Source organism: Heloderma suspectum, chromosome 2 (assembly GCF_057233095.1).
Source record: "Heloderma suspectum isolate Gila_16-S chromosome 2, 16-S_ref, whole genome shotgun sequence".
In the NCBI taxonomy this organism is placed as follows: domain Eukaryota; kingdom Metazoa; phylum Chordata; class Lepidosauria; order Squamata; family Helodermatidae; genus Heloderma; species Heloderma suspectum.
The window spans coordinates 391,313,706-391,338,404 of NC_139459.1; positions in this window are offsets into that span (position 1 = coordinate 391,313,706).

Consider the following 24,699-nt stretch of genomic DNA (forward strand, 5'->3'; position numbering starts at 1 on the left):
TCTTAAGAAAGTGTGAAGCTAGAATGACAGAGAAAACAGCCCAGATATAGATGTCATGAAAATATAGTCATTATCTTAGGCCTCATCACTTTGAGCTGTAATGTTCCATGGTCAGTGCACATCCCATCTGGGCTCAGAGTACCATTCTTTGGGTGTTCACAATCACAACTAGGGATGTCAGAATAATCCTCAATTGATTCAGATGAGATTAGATTCAACAGTTGATGCACTTTTTCCAAGCTGCACAGATTCCAGGGACTTGCAGGCCATTTTTTTTTTACTGGGGGGGGGGGCAAAATTCTGGTAAAAAAAAAAAGGGTTCCATCAATGAACAGATGGCAGAACTAAGGACACCTGATAATCTGCAGAGATTTTTAAACCAAATCTGGACATTCCTACTGATAATACAGATACCCGGCCTATGCACACATCATGATAAGCCATGATGGTTAGGGAATTTCTGCTAACCATGGCAGCTTAGCATGTCATGTGGGGGAGAAAACCACATTCCCCATTGTTAGCAAGCCACCCCGACTAACCACCCCTCTGTAAAAGTGTTAGGGGCCAGCGGTGGCTTACCGTCTCATCTGGAGGCTCCCCAGTGGTTTCAACAGGCTCCAGAAGACTTGCAGGCCATGACCAAAGAGCCGCTGGGTAGAGCATCCTCCACTGTGGGAAACACTCTAGCCTCCATGGACATTCTCTATGGCTTGGGGCCTAATTCAGATGCTCAAGCAGAAGCCAGGAGTGAGTGCCAGGAGCCTTTTCGTAAGATGGAGGATGGGATACTCAGGAAACACACCAGGAAGGTAGCCATATAACTACGGGGAGGGGATGGTCACCCAAATATAAATTGTTGTTTTTGTCGTTCAGTCATGTCCGACTCTTCGTGACGCCATGGACCACAGCACGCCAGGTATTCCTGTCCTGCGCTCTCTCCTGGAGCGTGCTCAAGTTCATATTCATTGCATCGGTTATGCTATCTAGCCAACTCATTCTCTGCTGTCCCCTTCTCCTTTTGCCTTCAGTCTTTCCCAGCATCACGGTCTTTTCCAGAGGGTTTTCTCTTCGCATTAGGTGGCCAAAATATTTGAGCTTCAGCTTCAGTATCTGTCCTTCCAATGACCACTCAGGGTTGATTTCCTTTAGGATGGACTGATTTGACCTGCTTGCAGTCCAGGGGACTCGTAAGAGTCTTCTCCAGCACCACAGTTCGAAAGCATCAATTCTTCGGGGCTCAGCCTTCCTTATAGTCCAGCTCTCACAGCATATGTTACTACTGGGAAAACCATAGTTTTGAATAGACAGATCTCAGTCGGCAAGGTGATGTCGCTGCTTCTTACTATGCAGTCTAGGTTTGCCATAGCTTTCCTCCCAAGGAGCAAGCATCTTTTAATTTCATGGCTACAGTCACCAACTGTGGTGATCTTGGAGCCCAAAAAAATAGAATCTGTCACAGCTTCCATTTCTTCCCCTTCTATATGCCAGGAAGTGATGGGGCCAGATGCCATGTTCTTCATCTTTTGAATGTTGAGTTTCAAACCAGCTTTTGCACTCTCCTCTTTCACCCTCAACAAGAGGCTCTTTGGATCCTCTTCGCTTTCTGCCATTAGGGTGGTATCGTCTGCATATCGGAGGTTGTTGATAATTCTCCCAGCAATCTTAATTCCAACCTGTGATTCATCCAACCCGGCGTTTCTCATGATGTACTCTGCATATAAGTTAAATAAGCAGGGTGACAATATGCAGCCTTGTCGTACTCCTTTCCCAATTTGGAACCACTCGGTTGTTCCATCTCTGGTTCTTACTGTTGCTTCTTGACCCTCGTACAGGTTTCACAGGAGACAGGTAAGGTGGTCTGGTACTCCCATCACTTTCAGAATTTGCCACAGTTTGTTGTGATGCACACAATCAAAGGCTTTAGCGTAGTCAATGAAGCAGAAATAGACATTTTTCTGGAATTCTCTTGCTTTCTCCATGATCCGGCGAAAGTTGATGATTTGATCTCTAGTTCCTCTGCCTCTTCGAAACCCAGCTTGTACTTCCGGTAGTTCTCGGTTCGCATACTGCTGAAGCCTAGCTTGTAGGATTTTGAGCATAACCTTGCTGGCATGTGAAATGAGCACAATTGTGTGGTAGTTTGAACACTCTTTGGCACTGCCCTTCTTTGGATTTGGAATGTAAACTGACCTTTTCCAGTCTTGTGGCCACTTTTGAGTGTTCCAAATTTGTTTGCATATTAAGTGCAGCACTTTAACATAGGGATGTACAAAAGGGACTTTTTTGCAGCTTGGCTTCGCGGTGGGCGTGAGGCACGTCGCTTCTCCCGCGAAAGTTCAGGCGATGGGGGGAGGCATCCCTCCATGCCCAGCCAAAATTCTGGCCGGGGGGGAGGCGCCCTGCCTCGGCCGGCTGAAATTCAGGCCGGGGAGAAGCGCCCCGTCTCCCCGAACACGAAACAAAAAGTAAAAAACAAAAGACCCCGTGATAGGCTACGTAACGATTTACGTAGCCTATCCCAGCTAGATTTCCATAGTCAGCCATGATAGGCTACGTAAATCGTCATGTAGTCTATGACTGGTGACTTTGGAGGGGGGGAAAGCACGTATTCCTTATTTTGGCATATCTAGTCTACGTAAAGATTTTCGTAGACTACGGCGAAAATAAGGGCAACGCAAATAGCGTTCCCTTATTTTTCCCATAGTCTACGTAAATCTTTACCTAGACTAGACGTGCCAAAATAAGGAATGCAAATGGCGGCGCCCCATGGGCGCCGCCTTTTGCGTATGTGTTTTTTTTCCCCCCAAAGTCACCCGTGATAGGCTATGTGACGATTTACGTAGCCTATCATGGCTGGCTTTGGAAATCTAGCCGTGATAGGCTACGTAAATCATTATGTAGCCAATCACAGGATCTTTATTTCTTTTTTTACTTTTTTATTTTGTAATGGCGGCGGGGAGCCGGTGGGGAGACCGTCCACCACCTCCGTCCGTGACGAATCCCGCCGAACCGCTGCCGGGACCCGCCGCCGAGAGGGACATTCGGCGAAGGTAAGTCCCGTCCCGGCGAGGGCGGGGTGGGGGGCCTACGGAGAATTTCCCCAACACTTTCGGGGGGCCGAATGCTTTGGCGCTCGTCCTCCCGAAGATTCGGGGAGAATTCTCTGTCATCCCTACTTTAACAATATCATCTTTTAGGATTTTTAATAGCTCAGCTGGAATACTGTCATCTCTGCTAGCTTTGTTGTTAGTAATGCTTCCTAAGGCCCACTTGACTTCACTCTCGAGGGTGTCCGGCTCAAGTCCAGTGACTATCATGGCTATCAGGGACATTCAGATCTTTCCTGTATAGTTCTTCTGTGTATTCTTGCCACCTCTTCTTAATCTATTCTGCTACTGTTAGGTTCATGTCTTCTTTGTCCTTTATCATGCCCGTCTTTGCACAAAATGTTCCCTTGAGATCTCCGACTTTCTTGAAAAGATCTCTAGTCTTTCCCATTCTGTTGTTTTCTTCGATTTCTTTGCATTGTTCATTTAAGAAGGCCTTCTTGTCTCTCCTTGCTATTCTCTGGAACTCTGCATTCAGTTGGATATATCTTCCCCTTCCACCCTTGCTTTTCACTTCCCTTCTTTCCTCAGCTACTCGTATAGCCTCCTCAGACAGCCACTTGGCTTTCTTGCATTTCTTTTTCTTTGGGATGGATTTCGTTGCTCCCTACTGAACAATGTTACGGACCTTCGTCCATAGTTCCTCAGGCACTCTGTCTATCAGGTCAAATCCCTGAAATCTATTCCTCACCTCCACTGTATATTCATCAGGGATATGATTTAGGTCATACCTGAATGGTTTAGTGGTTTTCCCTACGTTCTTCAATTTAAGACGAAATTTTGCAACAAGAAGCTCATGATCTGAGCCACAGTCAGCTCCAGGTCTTGTTTTGACTGACTGTATAGAGCTTCTCCATCTTTGGCTGCAAAGGACATAATCAATCTGATTTCGATATTGACCATCTGGTGATGTCCATGTGTAGAGTCGCCTCTTGTGCTGTTGGAAAAGAGTGTTTGCTATGATCAACGTGTTCTCTTGGCAAAACTCTATTAGCCTTTGTCCTGCTTCATTTTGTACACCATGGCCATGCCTGCCAGTTCTCCCGGTGATTTCCTGACTTCCTACTTTAGCATTCCAATCCCCTATGATGAAGAGGACATCTTTTCTTGGTGTTCTGGAAGGTGTTGTAGGTCTTCATAGAACCGATCAACCTGAGCTTCTTCGGCATCAGTGGTTGGGGCATAGACTTGAATTACTGTGATGTTGAATGGTTTGCCTTGGATTCGTACTGAGATCATTCTATCAGTTTTAAGATTGTACCCCAGAACTGCTTTTCCCACCCTTTTGTTGACTATGAGTGTTACTCCATTTCTTCTAAGGGATTCTTGCCCACAGTAGTAGATATGATGGTCACCTGAATTAAATTCACCCATGCCTGTCCATTTGAGTTCGCTGATTCCCAAGATGTCGATGTTCAATCTTGCCAGGTGGATGTTTGACCACCTCCAGCTTACCTTGATTCATTGATCTGACATTCCAGGTTCCTAAACAAAATTGTTCTTTACAGCATCGGATTTTCTTTTCACCACCAGACACATCCACAGCTGAGGGAGGGGCTCATCTTCCGGCGTCATTTCTTTTAGCCTTGTGAGACGTTCCATGGGGTTTTCTTGGCAAGAATAGTGGAGTGGGTTGCCATTTCCTTCTCCAGTGGACCACATTTTGTCAGAACTCTCTGCCATGACCTGTCCGTCTTGGGTGGCCCTGCACGGCATAGCTTATGGCTTCACTGAGTCACGCAAGCCCCTTTGCCACAACAAGGCAGTGATCCATGAAGGGGAAATATAAATAGCATTGGTGAAAAAAGTCATATACCCTCTGGGATGCCACAGCTCAGGAGGTCAAAGAATGATCACCAAAGGTTAATTTCTGAATCCACCCTTGCAGGTAGCAGAGGAACTAGAGTGCAGTGCCTCCCCCTCCAGGGTGGACGGCCCAGAAGGGTACGAGGGTTGATGGTATCAAAAGCAGATGTGGGATCCAGTAGAATCAATGGCATGTCTTTCCCCATGTTTCTTTGGATGATGGTCATCCTTCATGAGACCAAGACTGAATCAGTCACAAAACTGATTCAGGTCCCTGTAGTCTACATAAAGATTTACGTAGATTATGGCGAAAATAAGGGCAACGCTTTTTTTTTTTTTTTTAAGTCACCCGTGATAGGCAAGGGGCGGGGGGCAGAGAATTTCTCCCCGAACAACCTTCGGAGGACCGAATGCGTTGGCACTCGGCCCCCTGAAGTTTCGGGGAGAAATTCTCCCCCATCCCTAGATGATGATGATGATGATTTTAAGGGAAAAGGGATAAACAATGGGAAGGAAAGGAATACAGGAATTGAGAAGGGTGTCTGTGGTGGGGAGCCAAGAACAGGGATAGGGGAGAGAGAGAGGGAGAGATGATTAGATAGAAAGATAGATAGATAGATAGATAGATAGATAGATAGAAAGATAGATACATGACATACAGACAGACAGACAGACAGACAGACGTGTGTGTGTGTGTAAAATCTAGATAGAATGGAAGTAAGGGCAAACTAATGGTTGAGAATTGAGAAGGGTGGGGGAAGCGAAAGAAAGAGGCAAGGGAAGGAAATGTAAAGTCGTGTTTTGTTTTGATTTTAATGTTTTTTTAAATAAACAAGAAAAGAATGAAGGGTAAAACCTATTAGAATGAGGGGGGGTAAAGAACTAGGCACAGAAAGGAGGAAACTCAAACTCACTACTTTTTAAATGTTCTTTTTAAAGAATCTCAAAGAAAGTACAAACACACACACTCCATATGGATCCAGCCAGCTCTCTCTAACAACATGTTGTAAACCAAAACCGCCACCTAATCAGCGCTCTCCGACACAATGAAATGAACGCAGGCTGCTCTCTCCAATGTATGCTCTCCAGTATTGCCCCCCTCCACCAGTGTCACTGATTGGAGACTGCTGGGTTTTGTTCAGCCCTAATTTCTCAACTAGAGTTGCCATTCGCTAAGGCTCCCTCCATCCTCCCCCCTCCTCCTCTCCCCCTCCCTGATCTTTTGCAAGTTGATACATCGAGAGACAGGCTGTCTGGGCTTCAGAAGGCACCAGAACACCTACGAACCTCCAAGCGGCACCGAGGCACCTTGGCGACAACCGATTTGCTTTGGGGTGCCTCGGTGCTGTTCCGATCACTTCGGATCACGCTGAGGCACCTCTGAAACAGCAGGCTTCGCTTCGTTATTCAGGATTCGGTCCAAAGCAGTGCACAGCCCTAACCAACCAAACCCATAGAGTCCAGAGCAGGTTTCAAGAGAAATGGTCACACTACTGGCCCCTTAGGAACAGCAGGCACCATCCGGGGTGTGGGGGAGCTGCAAGAGCCCCCCCCCCCCCGCTGGCCTCCTGGCATGCCTTGCCCCATCAGCCAAGCGACCCGCCCTTTTCTGTGTGCACAAGAGCTTGACTGCTCTAGCCATTTCTTGCTTGACTGCACTAGCCATTTCTTGCTTGACTGCCCTAGCCATTCCTTGCTCGACTGCCCTAGCGATTCCTTGCTCGACTGCACTAGCCATTCCTTGCTCGACTGCGCTAGCCATTCCTTGCTCCACTGCGCTAGCCATTTCTTCCTCATAAGTCTGGGGCTCTCGGGCCTCATACTAGCCCTGCCAGCTGTTGAGGGCTTGCTTGACAGCCAACAGGGCAGGACGAGGCCTTGCATGGAGAAGATAGTGAGAGTCATTGTTATGCCTGTGGTGACCACTCAGAGCTGTTCCCAGATGCTCAGTGGCCAAATCCATCAGCACCACACAGCTCAGGGACCGGGCTCAAGTGGGCTGGGAGGAGGAGTCTGCCAGGTTCTGATAATGCCCCTATTAGGGGTGGACGAAAGTCACTTACCTGTCCTCAAAAGTTGTTCGCAGTTGGGGGGAGGCGCTTCGCTGCTCCCCCCGCGAAATTCAGGCCGGGGGGGAGGCTTCCTGCCTCGCCCGGCCGAAATTCAGGCCAGGGGGGAGGCTTCCCGCCTCGCCCAGCCACAAACTCCATTGTTTTTTTTAAACGCCTCCGTGATAGGCTACGTGACGATTAACGTCCGTAATAATCTTTACGTAGACTACGGCGAAAATAAGGGCAACGCAAATAGCGTTGCCCTTATTTTCGCTGTAGTCTATGTAAATCTTTACGTAGACTACAGCGACCAAATAAGGAACGGGAATGGCGGCTCCCTATGGGGGCCGCCATTATCCGTAAGTGCTTTTTTTTTTTTTTTTTAAGTCACCCGTGAAATGGACATCTTTTTTTGGTTTTAGTTCTAGAAGTTGTTGTAGGTCTTCATAGAACCAATCAACCTCAGCTTCTTCGACCTCAGTGGTTGGGGTGTAGACTTGAATTACTGTGATGTTGAATGGTTTGCCTTGGATTTGTACTGAGATCATTCTATCATTTTTGAGATTGTACCCCAATACTGCTTTTCCCACCCCTTTGATGACTATGAGTGCTACTCCATTTCTTCTAAGGGATTCTTGCCCACAGTAGTAGATATGATGGTCACCCCCAGCTTACCTTGATTCATTGGTCTTACATTCCAGATTCCTAAACAATATTGTTCTTTACAGCATTGGACTTTCTTTTCATCCACAGCTGAGTTTCCTTTCGGCTTTGGACCAACTGCTTCACTATTTCTGGTGCTCCTTGGAAATTCCCTCTGCTCTTCTTAGGGGTGTACGAAAGTCACTTACCTGTCCTTGAAGCTTTTCGCGGTGGGGGGAGGCGCTTCGCTGCTCCCCCCGCGAAGTTCAGGCTGGGGGGGAGGCTTCCCGCCTCGCCCGGACGAAATTCAGGCCGGGGGGGAGGCTTCCCGCCTCGCCTGGCCGAAATTCAGGCCGTGGAGGAGGCGCCTCACCTCGCCTGGCTGCGAACTCAAAAGTTAAAACAAAAACAAAAATGCCCCTGTGATAGGCTACGTGACGATTAACGTAGCCTCTCATGGCTAGATCTGCAAAGTCAGCCGTGATAGGCTACGTAAATCATCACGTAGCCTATCACAGGTGACTTTAAAAAAAAAAAAAGCAAGTATGGATAATGGCGGCCCCCATAGGGAGCCGCCATTCCCGTTCCTTATTTGGTCGCTGTAGTCTACGTAAATCTTTCCGTAGACTACGGTGAAAATAAGGGCAACGCTATTTGCGTTGACCTTATTTTCGCCGTAGTCTACGTAAATCTACGAATACATTTCTCATATTTTCCAGTCTCCCAGGCCAGGCACTACAGTGGGATCTAGGTACTTTCCCCCATATTTTGCAGCCTTGGCTGTAGATAGGGATGTCAGAGAATTTCTCCACGAATCTCGGGGAGGCCGAATGCCAGCGCATTCGGCCCCCCGAACTTGGTGGAGAAACGGTCTGCCCCCCGCCCACTCCCCCGGGATGGGACTTATCTTGCTCAAATGTCCCTGGTGCCGGCGGCTCTGGAAGCAGTTTGGTGGCGGTTCAGCGGTGGCAGCCATTCTTCCTACCGGCTGGCGGCAGTGGCAGCCAGTCTTACGACCAGCTGCCGCCGCCGCCGCCATTTCCAAGTAAAACAAACAAACAAACAAACAAACAAACATAATAGTCCACGTAAAGATTTACGTAGCCTATCACGGCTAGATTGTTTAAAAAACACCGTGATAGTCTACGTAAATGTTTACGTAGCCTATCACGGCTGACTTTTTTTTTAAAAAAAAGCGCGTACGCAAATGGCGGCGCCCATGGGCGCCGCCATTTGCGTTCCTTATTTTGGCACGTGTAGTCTATGTCAACATTTACGTAGACTACGGTGAAGATAAGGGCAAAGCAATTTGCGTATTTGCATTTACGTAGACTACAGGTGCCAAAATAAGGAACGCAAATGGCGGCGCCCATCTGCGCCGCCATTTGCGTACGTGGTTCTACTTTTTTTTTTAAGTCAGCCATGACAGGCTACGTAAACATTTACGTAGCCTATCACGTCTGACTGCAGGGACGCAAACGGTGGCGGCTACAGCCGCCGCCGTTTGCGTCCTGGCAGTAGACGACGTTTCGCGGCCGGAGGGATGGGCGCCTCCCCCCCGGCCAGAATTTCGGCGGGGAGGGACAGGGTGCCTCCCCCCCGGCCAGAATTTCGGGGGGAGGGATGGAGCGCCTCCCCCCCACCGCGAAGCAAGCTTCGGGATCAGGTAAGGGACTTTCATCCATCCCGAGCCGTAGAAGAAGCACTCCTCCTGGCCACACACAGGGGAGATGCTTGTAGCAGAAAACACAATTTCCTCTCTACATCCCAAAATTTCATTTCCCTTATGAAGGATTCTAAATCACAATCTCTAATATCAGTATGTTTAGCAAAGGAGATCGTTACCTTGTCGTGGCGCTGGTGCTTGAGCACCTCAATGACATCATGAGCTAAACCGTGAAGGGACACCCAAGACGGGAAGGTCATGGCAGAGAGGTCAGACTAAATACAATCCCTGGGGAAAGAAACGGCAACCCACCCCAGTATTCTTGCCATGAAAACTCAATGGATCAGTACAACCAGAGATATGTCGGTATTCCAACACAAGATGGGACTCCCAGGTCGGAAGATGGTCAAAATGCTACTGGGGAGGAACAGAGGATAACTTCAACTAGCCCCAGATTGGATGACGCAGCTAGCTCAAAGCCGAAAGGGCGGCTAGCTGCCGATGGTGCTGGTGTTGTACAACGAATCTGATGTTCTAAAGATCAATGCACCATAGGAACCTGGAATGTAAGATCGATGAGCCAGGGCAAATCGGATGTGGTTATTGGGGAGATGTCAAGATTAAATATAGACATTTTGGGTGGCAGTGAACTGAAATGGACTGGAATGGGCCACTTCACATCAAATGACCACCAGATCTACTACTGTGGACAAGAGGACCACAGAAGAAATGGAGTAGCCTTCATAATGAATAATAAAGTGGCTAAAGCAGTGCTTGGATACAATCCAAAAAATGACAGAATAATCTCAATTCGAATTCAGGGGAAGCCATTTAACCTCACAGTGATCCAAATATACGCCCCAACCACAGATGCTGAAGAAGCAGAAGTAGATCGGTTCTATGAGGATCTGCAGCACCTACTGGATAGTACGCCAAACAAAGATGTTATTTTCATTACAGGAGACTGGAATGCTAAGGCAGGTAGTCAAACGACACTTGGAATTACAGGCAAGCATGGTCTGGGAGAACAAAGTGAAGCAGGACATAGGCTGATAGAATTTTGCCAAGACAACTCACTGTGCATAACAAACACTCTCTTCCAAAAACCTAAGAGATGACTTTATACATGGACTTCACCTCACGGTCGACATTGAAATCAGATTGACTACATCCGTTGTAGCCAAAGGTGGCGGACATCTATGCAGTTGGTAAAAACAAGACCTGGAGCTGATTGTAGTTCAGATCACGAACTTCTTATTGCACAATTTAGAATCAGACTCAAGATCATAGGGAAGACCCACAGATCAGTTAGATATGAGCTCACGAATATTCCTCATAAATATGCAGTGGAGGTGAAGAATAGATTTAAGGGACAAGATTTAGAAGTTAGGGTCCCAGAAGAACTACAGACAGAAGTTTGCAACATTGTTCAGGAGGCGGCAACAAAAAATGTACCAAAGAAAAAGAAAACCAAGAAGGCAAGATGGCTGTCTGCTGAGACACTGGAAGCAGCCCAAGAAAGAAGGAAAGCAAATGGCAACAGTGATAGGGGGGATATGCCCAATTAAATGCAAAATTCCAGAGGTTAGCCAGAAGAGATAAAGAATTATTTTTAAACAAGCAATGTGCGGAAGTGGGAGAAGATAATAGAACAGGAAGGACAAGAGACCTCTTCCAGAAAATTAGAAACATCGGAGGTCAATTCCAGGCAAAAATGGGTATGATCAAAAACAAAGATGGCAAGGACCTAACAGAAGCAGGAGAGAGCAAGAAAAGGTGGCAAGAATATACGGAAGATCTGTATAGGAAGAACAATAATATCGGGGATAGATTTGACGGTGTGGTCAGTGAGCTAGAGCCGGACATCCTGAAGAGTGAGGTTAAATGGGCTTTAAGAAGCATTGCTAATAACAAGGCAGCAGGAGATGATGGTATCCCAGCTGAACTGTTTAAAATCTTGCAAGATGATGCTGTCAAGGTGATGCATGCCATATGCCAGCAAATTTGGAAAACACAAGAATGGCCAACAGATTGGAAAAAGTCAACTTATATCCCCATACCCAAAAAGGGAAGCACCAAAGAATGTTCAAACTATCAAATAGTGGCACTAATTTCACATGCCAGGAAGGTAATGCTCAAGATCTTGCAAGGTAGACTCCATCCGTTCATGGAACGAGAATTGCCAGATGTACAAGCTGGGTTTCAAAAAGGCAGAGGAACTAGAGACCAAATTGCCAAAATCCGCTGGATACTGGAGAAAGCCAGGGAGTTTCAGAAAAACATCTATTTCTGTTTTATTGACTATTCTAAAGCCTTTGACTGTGTGGATCATCACACATCTTGTCTGCCTCCTGAGGAATCTGTATAACAACCAAGTAGCAACGGTAAGAACAGACCATGGAACGTCGGACTGGTTTACGATTGGGAAAGGAGTATGGCAGGGATGTATACTCTCACCCTACCGATTCAACCTGTATGCAGAACACATCATGTGACATGCTGGGCTTGATGAAACCAAGGCTGGAGTTAAAATCGCCGGAAGAAACAATAACAATCTCCGATATGCAGATGATACCAGTTTGATGGCTGAAAGCGAGGAGGAGCTGAGGAACTTCATGACGAAGGTGAAAGAAGAAAGTGCAAAAGCTGGGTTGCAGTTAAACCACCAAAAAACCAAGATTATGGCAACCAGCTTGATTGAGAACTGGCAAATAGAGGGAGAAAATGTGGAGGCAGTGACACACTTTGTCTTTCTAGGCACAAAGATTACTGCAGGTGCTGAGTGCAGCCAGGAAATCGGAAGATGTTTACTTCTTGGGAGGACAGCAATGACAAATCTTGATAAAATAGTGAAGAGCAGAGACATCAAACTGACAACAAAAGTCCGCGTAGTTCAAGCAATGGTATTCCCCGTAGTAACCTATGGCTGCGAGAGCTGGACCATAAGGAAGGCTGAGCGAAGGAAGATAGATGCTTTTGAGCTGTGGTGCTGGAGGAAAATTCTGAGGGTGCCTTGGACTGCAAGAAGATCAAACCAGTCCATCCTCCAGGAAATAAAGCCAGACTGCTCACTTGAGGGAATGATCTGAAAGGCAAAACTGAAGTACTTTGGCCACATCATGAGAAGACAGGATGCCCTGGAGAAGATGTCAATGCTAGGGAAAGTGGAAGGCCAAAGGAAGAGGGGCCGACCAAGGGCAAGATGGATGGATGATATTCTGGATGTGACGGACTCGAGCTTGGGGGAGCTGGGGGTGGTGACGGCTGACAGGAAGCTCTAGTGTGGGCTGGTCCATGAAGTCACGAATAGTCGGAAGCGACTGAATGAATAAACAACAACAATATCAGTATAGAGGGCATTTGAGAATATAATGTGCCAAATCACACAAAACGGGTTTCCCACAAAGAGACAATCTCTCTTAGACTGGCACACCACAAAATCTACTCAGTTTCATCATTGAATCCATTTGTTTGAGGCCGCATTGAGTGAAACCCTTCAACATTTTAGTGACAAGGAGATTATAAAGTACCCTTCGGACTGGTGCTGTCCTGTCATCCCTGCCAAGCACCTCACTGCTCTTGGAATAGTGCTCAAGGTGATGAACAATAATAAGCATAAATCAAATATAAATCTATAATTAAAACATAAATGCAAATAAGTTAAAGCCACATCAATAAAAGAAAAATTGCACCCGCCACTTCAAACCCACTTCAGCAAACAGCTTTATAACCAAAACCTGCCCCGAATAAAGATCCCTTTGCCTGCTGCCGGGAGGTCAACAAAGTGGTAGCTGCCCTGGTAACTTACCTTATAGGGATGTGCGAACTCACCCCCATCTTGGATTTCCGGGCACCTGCCCATCCCCTGCCCCCACTCAACAGTTCCCAGATCCCACTTGAGCCCCTCCCATGCTCAGCAAGCAACCCGCACCCACCCCAGCAGCCTTGTTGAGCTCTGTGGTCACCATTTCATGACAAATAAAATGGTGATCACAAAATGCACATAGCACGACAATGCACATTTTGTGAATGCACATATTTGTGTGTGTGCAAAAATGCACGTTTTTGCCACAATGAAAATTTTGGGATTTTGGAGGGAGTTGCCTTGTAAAAGCCATACAGCCATATTTTTCTGCCATGGTGGTGCTGGAAATGATGGATGCATATTGTTTAGGGCTGAGTCCATGGAGTCCTGTGTGATCTGGGAAGGATTTGATAGTGGTTTGCAGGGATGGATCTCTGGGGCATCTTAGTACCTCAGCAGACTCACAGACTTTATTTCTGAAAGTTAGGATATATAAATGAATGAATGAATGAATGAATAATACCTATATACATACACAATTAAAATAAAAAGAGAAGCAGAAGGCGTAGAGAGAGAATCAAACCAGCTATGAGGGAGCGAGAAAGAGGGTGAAGAGCGTGGTTTCGGAGCCCTGGTCTCACCTCCATCCCCAGAAACAGAGAAATCCTATGGCACTCTCAACACTGTCTATTACTGCACTGCAGAGCAAATCAACAGTTGACCTTGGCCAGGCATTTACTATAGAAGCAATATCATAAGAGACAAGGCCAAGATACTCCTTTAGGCTGATTGTCCACACAACACAGCCTGGTTGGGGACTGTACATTATGAAACGTTCTTCAGTTGAATTACAAAGTCAAGCCAACTTGTACCAAAACTGAGTGTTAACCCAGGCAACAGCTCCCAGTGGAGGCTAGTGGCTCCAGTTTTGGTGGGGCTAGTTTCCATGCCGGTTCAGCACGTTGGACTCCTCCTTTCAAGTTCTGGCTGATTCTGTCTGAAACCCAGAATGGGTTCACAGCTCCACTGAAATCAGGGCTGCCAGCCTGCACTGGCAGCTGCCCCCAATCTCAGGCTGAGAGTGTCAGAATCTAAAGTTTAAATGGCCCGGTACCAAAAACTGAGCATAGGATTATCCCATATCAAATATCTCTCTGTTCAGGAGACTGTCTGCTTCAAGATAAACCATTCCCTCCAATCAAAAACATCATTTCTGTGCAGTAAATGTGTGATGACCACAGATAACAATGACAAGCAAGGAAATTGAAGTACCGAATTAAAATCCTGCATTCTTTGAGAATAATTCTTTATGACAACAAGTGCATGAAACCATCATAGGAAGCAGAGCAATTACAATACACATGCCATTAACAAGCAAACAAAAATCCATTTTATGTCTTGCATTCAGGGCTTTCCATGTGCACTCAAGCTGCAAAATGCTGGCACACTCAGCTGTAAAGGGCCACACCTTCAACAGATGCATTATTTGGACAATGTGACTATGGTATAGTTCCAGCCTCACCACTACCTCAGATGCGGATGGCAGTCACTGGCAGAGTGAGACCCTCAAGGCTCAGCTTTGCCTGTCTCCTTTAACAGAAACACTGAAACTGTGCAACTGAAGCGATAAGCACATCAAAAGGCTCTGTTAACTATGATCTCACCAAACTAGTATCTCCTACAAACTTATGCCAAATATTCTTCCACAACGCTACTTCTATGGATCAGATGCCCTAGTTTGTTTTGAACATGATATGCTCTTTCGTATTCAGATCAGGCCTCAGTACAATGATGTAGCACTTGGGAAGAAAGATGCAGCCCAGCAACCCAGCACTGGAGGCCAAAATTGAGAAGACCTGCACAGCCACCATGTATTTCCCCTTGGTGCTCAGGTGGGAGGGCACAAAGGACAGCCAAACACTGCAGAAGACCAGCATGCTGAAGGTGATCAGTTTGGCTTCATTGAAGGCCCCAGGCAGCTTCCTGGCGAGGAAAGCCACCGTGAAGCAGATGGCAGCCAGGAAGCCCATGTAGCCAAGGGCAGTATAAAAGAAGACAACAGATCCTTCGTTGCATTGCAGGATGATCTGTCCAGGCTGGGAGTACATGTCAGCATCAGGGAATGGGGCAGACCTCCCCATACAGATGGTGCAGATGACAACTTGGACACCAGAACAAGAACTTACAATGGAGTTTGCCAGACTCTTCCCCAGCCGTCTCTTCACTCTGTTCCCTGGTTTTGTGGCCAGGAAAGCCAACACCACCATGATGGTTTTGGCCAACACCGAAGAAACGGCAACTGAGAAGATGATGCTGAAGGCTGTTTGTCGGAGAAGGCAAGTCACTTTCCTTAGCCACCCCATGAACAGGAAAGAGGACAAGAAGGAAAGCATGAGGAAGATGAGGAGAATGTAGGAGAGGTCTCGGTTGTTGGCCTTGATTATTGGAGTTTCTTGGTATTTCATGAAGATTCCTAATACGAAGCCCATGGATAAGGACAAGAATAGACTAAAAGAAATCAGGACAATCCCCAAAGGTTCTTCATAGGTGAGGAAGGTTATCTCCTTGGGGACACATTGATCTCGGTCCTTGTTTGGATGCTGATCTTCCGGAGACTTGATGCAATGGTCAGCATCTGAGAAGATGGAGAGTGAGTTCAGCAGGATTCACATCAACTGTACCTCCAGAAAACAATGTGCAGTTGAGCAGGGAGAGAGAGAAACATTCCCTCACAGAGGACCTGTTTTGTGACCAGACCAGCCTCATCACCAAGCGAGGACCTTAGTAGTAGCAGGGCCAGGAAAGGTGCTGTAATATCTCTGCCAGGCATTAGAGAGCAGTTGTCACTCAGAGAAGTACAGAGAAGAGTAGGCTAGATGGATTGATGGGCTGACTTGGAATAAACACAGCTCCTTACCTGGTTTAAATTTGGAAAAGCGAGTCTATTTATCCCATCATTTTTCGGGGTAAGGGAGTGTCTGTGAGGTTATCCTCTTCTTATCTTCATAATAATCCTGTAATGCATGTAAAGCTACCTGGTAGCTGAGTGGCTTGTGATTTATTAATTTACTCATTTAATGCCCCACCTTTCTACCATTTTCACCTCCCCTTTTCTGCCAGGGACCTCCTACTTAACTGCCACAGGATCGCAGCACAGTGCAGACAATTCTCTGCATATAATGGATAAAGGCCCACCATGTCTGTACATGCTGCCCTGTCCCAATCATGAAAAAGTCAGAGTGGTGTTTTTTTTTTTGGGGGGATGATTTATACCAGGAAGAGTGTGCACTAAGCATCCCCCCTTCTTTGCACCACACAGATTCACTCCCATCATATTTTCTTTCTACTCACTTCATAGAATTAATGGTGGAGATTACAAAATAAACTGAAGCCAAGTAGGGGTCAGAGTTCAAAAAGTCTATAGCATCTGTTTCAAAGATGTGTGAATGTTGAATGTGTTAATTAAAATGCTTTTGAGCCTGAACATCAGAACAATGATCACAATGATGTACGGACCAGAAGAATAAAACATTGTAGAAGAAGAGCAAGTAATAACAAATAAAATTAGCATTCAGTCGAATGGAACAAGACTTCATTAAAACCACGCTATGTACTAGAAGGGCATCATGAGGTATTTCAGGCTGAGCAGTAGTGAATGGCCCATGACCATAAGGGATTCCCATGAGGTTTTACACTAAGAGCAACAGTCATTTATGAAGCCTTCTTCTCTTACCTACTCATGGATTGTTTTGCTAAAGGTGTTTAAGAGAAAAGAAGAGAGAAGTAAAATAGGGCTGTGGAGACTATTCGGCATATTCAAAGAGTTGCCCTAGGCAACTCCCATTCTTCTGATCTTGCCTACCATCCTGAATGGAGATGGTTCCTTCCGCACATGGAGCGCAAGCATAGCAGCATGGTGGCTCTCCTTCTTGGACCTCCTTGTAGTATCCACAGCGACAGCTCTCAGTGCATCTGGAATGAGGTGTGGTCTAGCAACAAAGAGAAGGAGCATCCAGGAAAACAGTGTTATGAAACTATGGAAATGAGTCCTACAATTTAGACAGGACCCAACAGGGTTTCTAGCTCTTGTGACCCTGAGTGAAGTAAAGAAGTGATGTCAGGTCCTCGTTTCTGGGAACCACTATTTATGCATCACAACATGGCATGGACGTTTTTGGTCTGTTTGTTTCAAGATGTATATGCCCCCTATACTATACATGTACTCAAGCCAATATAAAAACTGGAGGAGAAAAGGTACGGCAATGAAGTAAACTAAAAGAAAATCCCAGAATAACAGAAATTACAAGCAACAGCAATAAATGGAGAAGGTTTAAAACGTACGCATGCAATGACGGTGAGCAATGAAATCAGAGCCACGGGACTCCACTGTACCAAACCACAGAATACATCGAATTAAATGGATAAAAGCACTACGTAAAAACCAACCATTCAACACAAAAGGATGACAACATGAAAATCCCTTTCAAATAATAGAAAGGCCTCTTGAAACAGAAAGGACTTCCTGCCTGAGACTCATGGCAGACCAACATCTCCAGGGACGTTGCCACACCACAAAAGGCCTTCCTGCCAATTGTCACCAGCCAAATCGCAGCTGGCCTTGCCACTTGGAGGAGGCCTCATCAGATGCTCTAAGGCAACATATCCAAGAGTCATGTGGAAGAGGGCATTTTGACTAGGGCTGTTAGCCACATCAGTCTGAAGCCTGAATCCCTAGTGTATCTGGGTGCTGCGGTGCGAAGCGATGCAATTCCGGAGCAGGTCAGAATCAGGCCAAAGCACTCCAATATGGGTTGGGTCACTCTGAAGAGCTTTGGGGGTGCTTCAGCCTGATGAGGACAGCAACACCAACCAGCTGTGTGAGCCCCTCACGCCTTACCTGGTCTCCAGGGATCACATGCAGCCATCACTCTCGTGGAGGGAGTTGCCATTTCCTTTCAAAATGGTGACTCTTCTTCCAGTCAGACAAAATACCATTTTAAAAAATAAATAAAAGGTGACTCCCTTGCAGAGGCCAATGGGCGAGGGCACTCTCAAGAGATCCAGGTCAGGAGTGGGGGTTCTGTGGGGGTGGCAATGACAGTGGGGGGGTCACTCTGGGTGGGGGTTTCCCCCCTTGTGTTTGGGTCTCTAGATGTTGCTTCAGAACTGGAGAAGTGGGTCAACCCAGCTTCAGGGGCGGTTGAGGTGAGTTCAAGCCGATTGGAGTCCGCTAAACTGAGCTCTGAATTAGGTTGGGTGGGCAGTGCACAACCCTAATTTTTGCTACCCTGCCCCTAGAGGGCTTCAAATGGATCAGCACCTTAATCTGCACCCTGAAGCTGAGTGTGAGGCAAAGAAGCTCTTTTAAAACAGGTGTGGTGCTGTCTCTCTGCCCTGCCCCAGTTGTCAACTGAGGGGTCACCAGAACTCTCTCCACTGCCTTCAGAGGAAGGCCCACCAGGCACCTCCAAGGCCCCTTTCAGACCTTTGTACTTCTCGAGTTTAGAGGAACTTCCGTCTTCCTGTGCTATTGATCCCAATTTGCTCCATCCGAATAGGGATGTCAGGGAATTACGCCACGGATCTTGGTGAGGCCGAATGCCAGTGCATTCAGCCCCCCGAAATCCATGGCGGAACGGCCTGCAACCCCCCCACCCTCCGCGGTTCCTCCCCAGGACGAGACATTTGCAGTCTGGTCGCTTGTGTGTGTGTTTGTTTTTACATAGATGTGATAGGCTACGTAAAGACTTACGTAGCCTATCACGTTTGGGTAAAAAAAACACATAACACGTAACCAAATAGCAGCTACGGCCGGTGCCATTTGCATTCCTTATTTTTGGCCGTCTTAGTCTACATAAATATTTACGTAGACTAAGATGGCAAAAATAAAGGGGAATGCAAATAGCTTAGTGAGCGCTATTTGCGTTCCTTTTTGAATCGCCATTTTAGCCTACGTAAATATTTACATAGACTAAGACAGCCAAAAATAAGGAGCGCAAATGGTTGCGGCCGTAGCCACCGCCATTTGCGTACGCGGTTTTGTTTTTGTTTTGTTTTTACCAAGAGCCCTCTGCAGCCGGAAATCCGGCTGCAGACAGCTCTGGCCTGGGCCTGGCCAGCTGCTCCATGGAGCCGCCGCGGAGCACAGCCGGCCATTCAAGGATTCCGGGGGGGAGGAACGGATCGCCTTCCCCCCCGTCAAGGATCCGGGGGGAGGGATGGAACGCCTCCCCCCCCACCATAAACATAATCCACGGAAAGGTAAGTCACTTTCGTCATTGTAGAGGCTGCCATTTGCGTCTTTCCAGGCTGCCGCGATAGGCTACGGAAGTATTTATGTCGCCATTCACAGCAAAGAGCAGGGACCCAAATGGCGTAGCGGTGGCCATTTGCATCCCTGCTCTTTGCCGTCATAGGCTATGTAAATACTTACATAGCCTATCACGGCAGCTGGAAGGACACAAATGGCAGCTGCTACGACGGCCGCCATTTGCGGCTGCAGCAGCTGGCCGAGAGACCAGCCACCACTGCCAGAGTGGCCGCCGGCCTGCCGCCTCCGCACCCGCCCCAGGTAAGCTTCATCCTGGGGCAATTCCGCGAGGTGGGGGGGAGGTGGGGGGCCCTTCCGCCACAGGTTTCACCACCTCGTTAACTCAATCCCATTCTACCCATAGTGGGGCCATAATTCAGCTGTAGAGCACCTGATTTACAGGCACAAGTCCCAGGTTCAATCCCTGGCATGATCTCCTGGTAGGGCTGCAATAACTCCTGCCTGAAACCCTGGAGTGTTGCCAGTCAGTGTCAACAATACTGGGTTAGAGGAGCCCATATTTTTGGAGGCAGCTACCTAAGTTGACCCTTGAATTCAGTACGAATTGGGAGTAATGAATAACTGACTGGATAGACATGTAGCCTAACACATGTCTGTCCAGGGGGTCGGGGAGGTGCCAACATAACTGTGGTCACGGGCAGGGGGAGGTATGGCCTTGGCAGATTAACAGGCCAGCTGAGGAGTAGAGGGCTAGACACCTTACAGCTGTCCCCTCTTCTGGTTCTGGTGAAATGGAACAGGTAAGTCATTTCGTACATCCCTACTTGGTATACGCCTGAGCTGAGGGCAATGAAGCAAGCGAGGAGACGGCTAGAATGCAGATGGAGGAAAACTCGTGCTGAGTCTGACCAAACACAGGTAAGAGCTCACTATCGAGCCTCCTCTGTGGCGGTGAGGGTGGCCAAGAGACATTGCTTTTCCACCAGTATTGCATGTTCTCAGTGTCATCCAGAGGAGCTTTTCTGAGTGGTTTGCAGCCTGTTACATTCTGGGCCAGGGAAAGACAACTGTGGGATTCTCGGTTGCATGCTGTGACGGGTTTGCACGGCAATTCGAAGATAAAGTCACTCCGAATTTGTCATGAATAACCTCTCGCCTGGATCACTGCAATGCGTTATACGTGGGGCTACCTTTGAAAACGGTCTGGAAACTTCAGTTGGTCTGAAACAGGGCAGCAAGAGTGTTAACAGGGAGTGGCCTGCGAGATCATATTACGCCAGTACTTTTCCAGCTGCACGGACCGCCAGTCCATTTCCAGCCCCGATTCAAAGTGCTGGTAGTAACATTTAAAGCCCTTAACAGCTTGGGGTCAGGCTATCTGAAGGATCGCCTCCTCCCATGGGTTCCTTCCTGCTGCCCAGACCCTGAGATCATCCTCAGAGGCCATTCTCTGTGCACCCCTGCCAAGGAAGTGAGGCCGGTGGCTGGCGCGAAGAGAGCCCTGGCTCCCCAGCTGTGGAATGAGCTCCCTAGGGAGGTTTGCCTGGCACCTACCTACGTTGTATTCCTCCTGGCACCTTTTTATTCTCCCAGTATTTCAGCGTTTCAGCTTCCTAGTCTTTTAGCTTCAGTGTTTTAAATCTGTATTGTAAAATCTCTGCATTGCTGAAAGGTTTCATTCGGGTTGTAGTGTTCTGTTGTGGTTTCAAGCTTTCATATTTTGCATTGTTTCATGCTGCGCTTTGTAGTTTTAATTTCTGTGAAACACCCAGAGAGCTTCTGCTATTGGGCGGTATAGAAATAAAATGAAATAAATAAATAAATAAATATTTAGAAGCTGAGGGTGGGGGTGGGAAACACAAGACAGGCTGGATATTCTTAGAGCTTAAGAGATGTCACAAGCCAATTCTCCCAACACTCCCAATAGTCACTCTAGCACGAGACTCATTGGGAAACATCACCCAATTCACGATATCAAAGTCAGCTGCCAGTTCCCCAGTCTTATCCAGATTCAGGCCGCCCATGGAAGCATTAGAAAACTGGATGTCTCGTAACGAAGTGTGAAGCTAGAATGACAGAGAAAACAGCCCGGATTTAGAAGTCATGAAAATGTAGGCCGTATCTTAGGCTTCATCACTTTGAGCTGTGAACTTCCATGTTCAATGCACATCCCATCCGGGTTCAGAATGCCATTCTTTGGCTGTTCACAGTCACAACTAGAGTTGTCAGAATAATCCACAATCAATTCAAAAGTGATCATATTTAAGAGAGGGCTTTTCCCAAGTTGCACAGATTAGGGAAAACTGCAGGACTTTTTGTTGTTGTTTTACGGGGGGGGGGGAGGTGCAAGTGCACATTAGTAAAACGTGCACCTTGGCACATGACCAAAATGCTCGTACAAAAAAGTGCATCCCATCAATGAACAGATGGCAGAAGTAAAGATGCCTGATCATCTGCAGAGATTTTAAAACAAAACCTGCCCATTCCTACTCATAATGAAGATACCAGGCATGTTCAGACATCATGCTAAGCCATAATGGTTAAGGAATCTCTGCTCACCTTGGTGGCTTAGCGTGCCATGTGGGGGAGAAAACCACATTCCTCATGCTTAGTAAGCCACCCCAACTAACCACCCCTCTGCAAAAGTGTTAAGGTGCCCGAGGTGACTTATCGTGCCATCTGGCGGGCTCCCCAGGGTTTCAACAGGCTCCAGAGGACTTCCAGGTGATGACCATAGAGTCTGCTGGATAGAGTCTCTTCTGCTGTGGGCAATGCTCTAACTGCCATGGGCCTTCTCTATGGACAAGTGCTATTTTGGACCCTGGAGAGGCCACCAGGACTGAATGCCAGGAGCCCTTTCGTGCCACAGAAGATGGGATGCTCACAAAATATATCAAGACGATAGCCAGATAACAATGGAGAGAGGATGGTTACCAAAATGAAAACAACATTTGGGGAAAAGCTCATCTGCCTTCTGGGGTGCCACAGCTCAAGAGATCAAAGAATGATCACCGAATCTTAATTTCTGAAACCACCCTTGCAAGTAGCAGGGGAACTGGAGTTCAGTACCTCCAACACCAGTGTAGAAGGCCCAGAAGGATACGAGGTTTGATGGTAGAATCATAGAATCATAGAATAGGACGAATGGAAGGGGGCTATAAGACCATTGCATCCAACCCCCTGCTTAATGCAGGAATCCAAGTCAAAGTATCCGTGACAGGTGGCTGTCCAGCCTCGTCTTGAATGCCTCCAGTGTGGGAGAGCCCACCATCTCCCTAGGTCATTGGTTCCATTGTCGTATTGCTGTGTCAGGAAGTTTTTCCTGATGTTCAGCTGGAATCTGGCTTCCTGTAACTTGAGCCCATGATTCCATGTCCTGCATTCTGGGATGATTGAGAAGAGATCCTGGCCTTCCTCTCTGTGACAACCTTTCAAGTACTTGAAGAGTGCTGTTGTATCTCCCCTCAGTCTTCTCTTCCCAAGGCTAAAGATGTCCAGTTCTTTCAGTCTCTCCTATTAGGGCTTTGTTTCCAGTCACCTGATGATCTTTCCTGCCCTCCTCTGAATCCTCTCCAGTTTGTCTGCATCCTTCTTAATGTGTGGTGCCCAGAACTGGACACAGTACTCCAGATGAGGCCTAACCAGTGGTGAGTAGAGGGCAACTTGTACTTCATGTGATTTGGAAGTCTCATATTCAGCTTGTGATCAACAACAATTACAAGATCCTTCTTGCTTGTTGTCCTTTGGAGCCAAGTATTCCCCACTTGTAACTGTGCATTTGGGTTCTTTTTCCTCGGTGCAGAACTTGGCATTTATCCCTACTAAATGTCATTCTGTTGTTTTCTGCCCAGCACTCCAGTCTCTCAAGATCACTTTGAATTCTGTAACTGTCTTCCATGGTATTAGCTATCCTGCCCAATTGTCTATCATCTGCAGATTTGATCAGCATCTCATCATCCAAATCATTAATAAGAATGTGGAAGAGCACTTGGCCCGGGACTGAGCCCTGTGGTCCCTCGCTCGATACCTCTCCCCAGTTTGAGAAGGTCCCATTAATAAGCACTCCTTGAGTCTGATTCTGTAGCCAACTGTGGATCCACCTGATGGGCCCTTGCCACTAGTCCATCTTCCAGGAAATATAGCCCGCGGTCCTGGACTCCAAATTTCTCATGCCAGCACCACCTTCATAGCCAGTCATTCACCTGGAGTATTTTTCTTTCCCTTTTTATCCCTCTTCCAACTACTGGAAGGATGGATGAGAAAACTACCTGGGCCCTAAAGTTCTTGAGTTTCCTTCCCAAAGCTTCAAAATCTGATGTGATTTCTTTGTAGCTCTGCTTGTCGGTGTCATTTGTTCCCACATAGATGAGAAGAAAGGGATACCTGTCATTTGGCTTTATGAGCATAGGGAACCCTTCAAACACATCTCTAGTCCATCCTCCTGGGAGACAGCTTACCTGGCAAGTCCATGGGTCTTCATGACATACTTAGGTTTCGATCCCACACAGCAGGGTGTCTCCCACTACTACTAGTCATCTCTTCTTCCTGTTGTAAGCCTTGCTTTCATCGCCTCTGTTTGACTGACCTTCAGCCTCTTGCTTGCTCTCATGCAGGAGGCTCATGCAGGGTCCCCTGTAATTCTTCCTCTGCATGTTGTCCTCCAGTCTCCTCCTCAAGTACCTGGAAACGATTCCATAGTTCCAATGCTTCCACTGGTCTAGAGTGGCTTCTAGTTGTTCTGCTCCTAATTGTCACCCTTTTCCAAGGAGTATCCTTTACTTCATTTTTCCTCGCCTCAGCAGTTTCCTATTCTGCCTCAGCTTGCTGTTGCTCTTCTAGCTTTATGTAGGGATGTACAAAAGTCACTTACCTTTTCCCGGAATTGATCAGCAGTGGGGGGGAGGTGCTCTGTCCCTCCCCCCAGAATCCTCGATGAGGGGGGGAGGCGATCCGGTCCACCCCTCCAGAATCCTGCCCAGCTGGCTCTGCTCCGTGGTGGCTCCACGGAGCAGCCGGCCAGGGCCGTCCGCAGCTGGAGTTCTGGCACGGATGGGCTGCTGCGGACGCAAATGGTGGCCACCGTAGTGGCTGCCATTTGCATCCTTCCAGGCTGCCATGACAGGCTACAAAAGTATTTACGTAGCCTATCATGGCATGCCCCCCCAAAAAAAACAGCATATACAAATGGCGGCAGCTATGGCAGCCGCCATTTGCATTCCCTATTTTTCGCCATTTTATTCTGCATAAATATTGACGTAGGCAATTACGGCGAAAAAAAGGGAACCACAAATAGCGTAGCGGGCCATTTGCGTATGCCATTTTCGTGTGTGTGTGTTTTGCTTGGCTTGCTG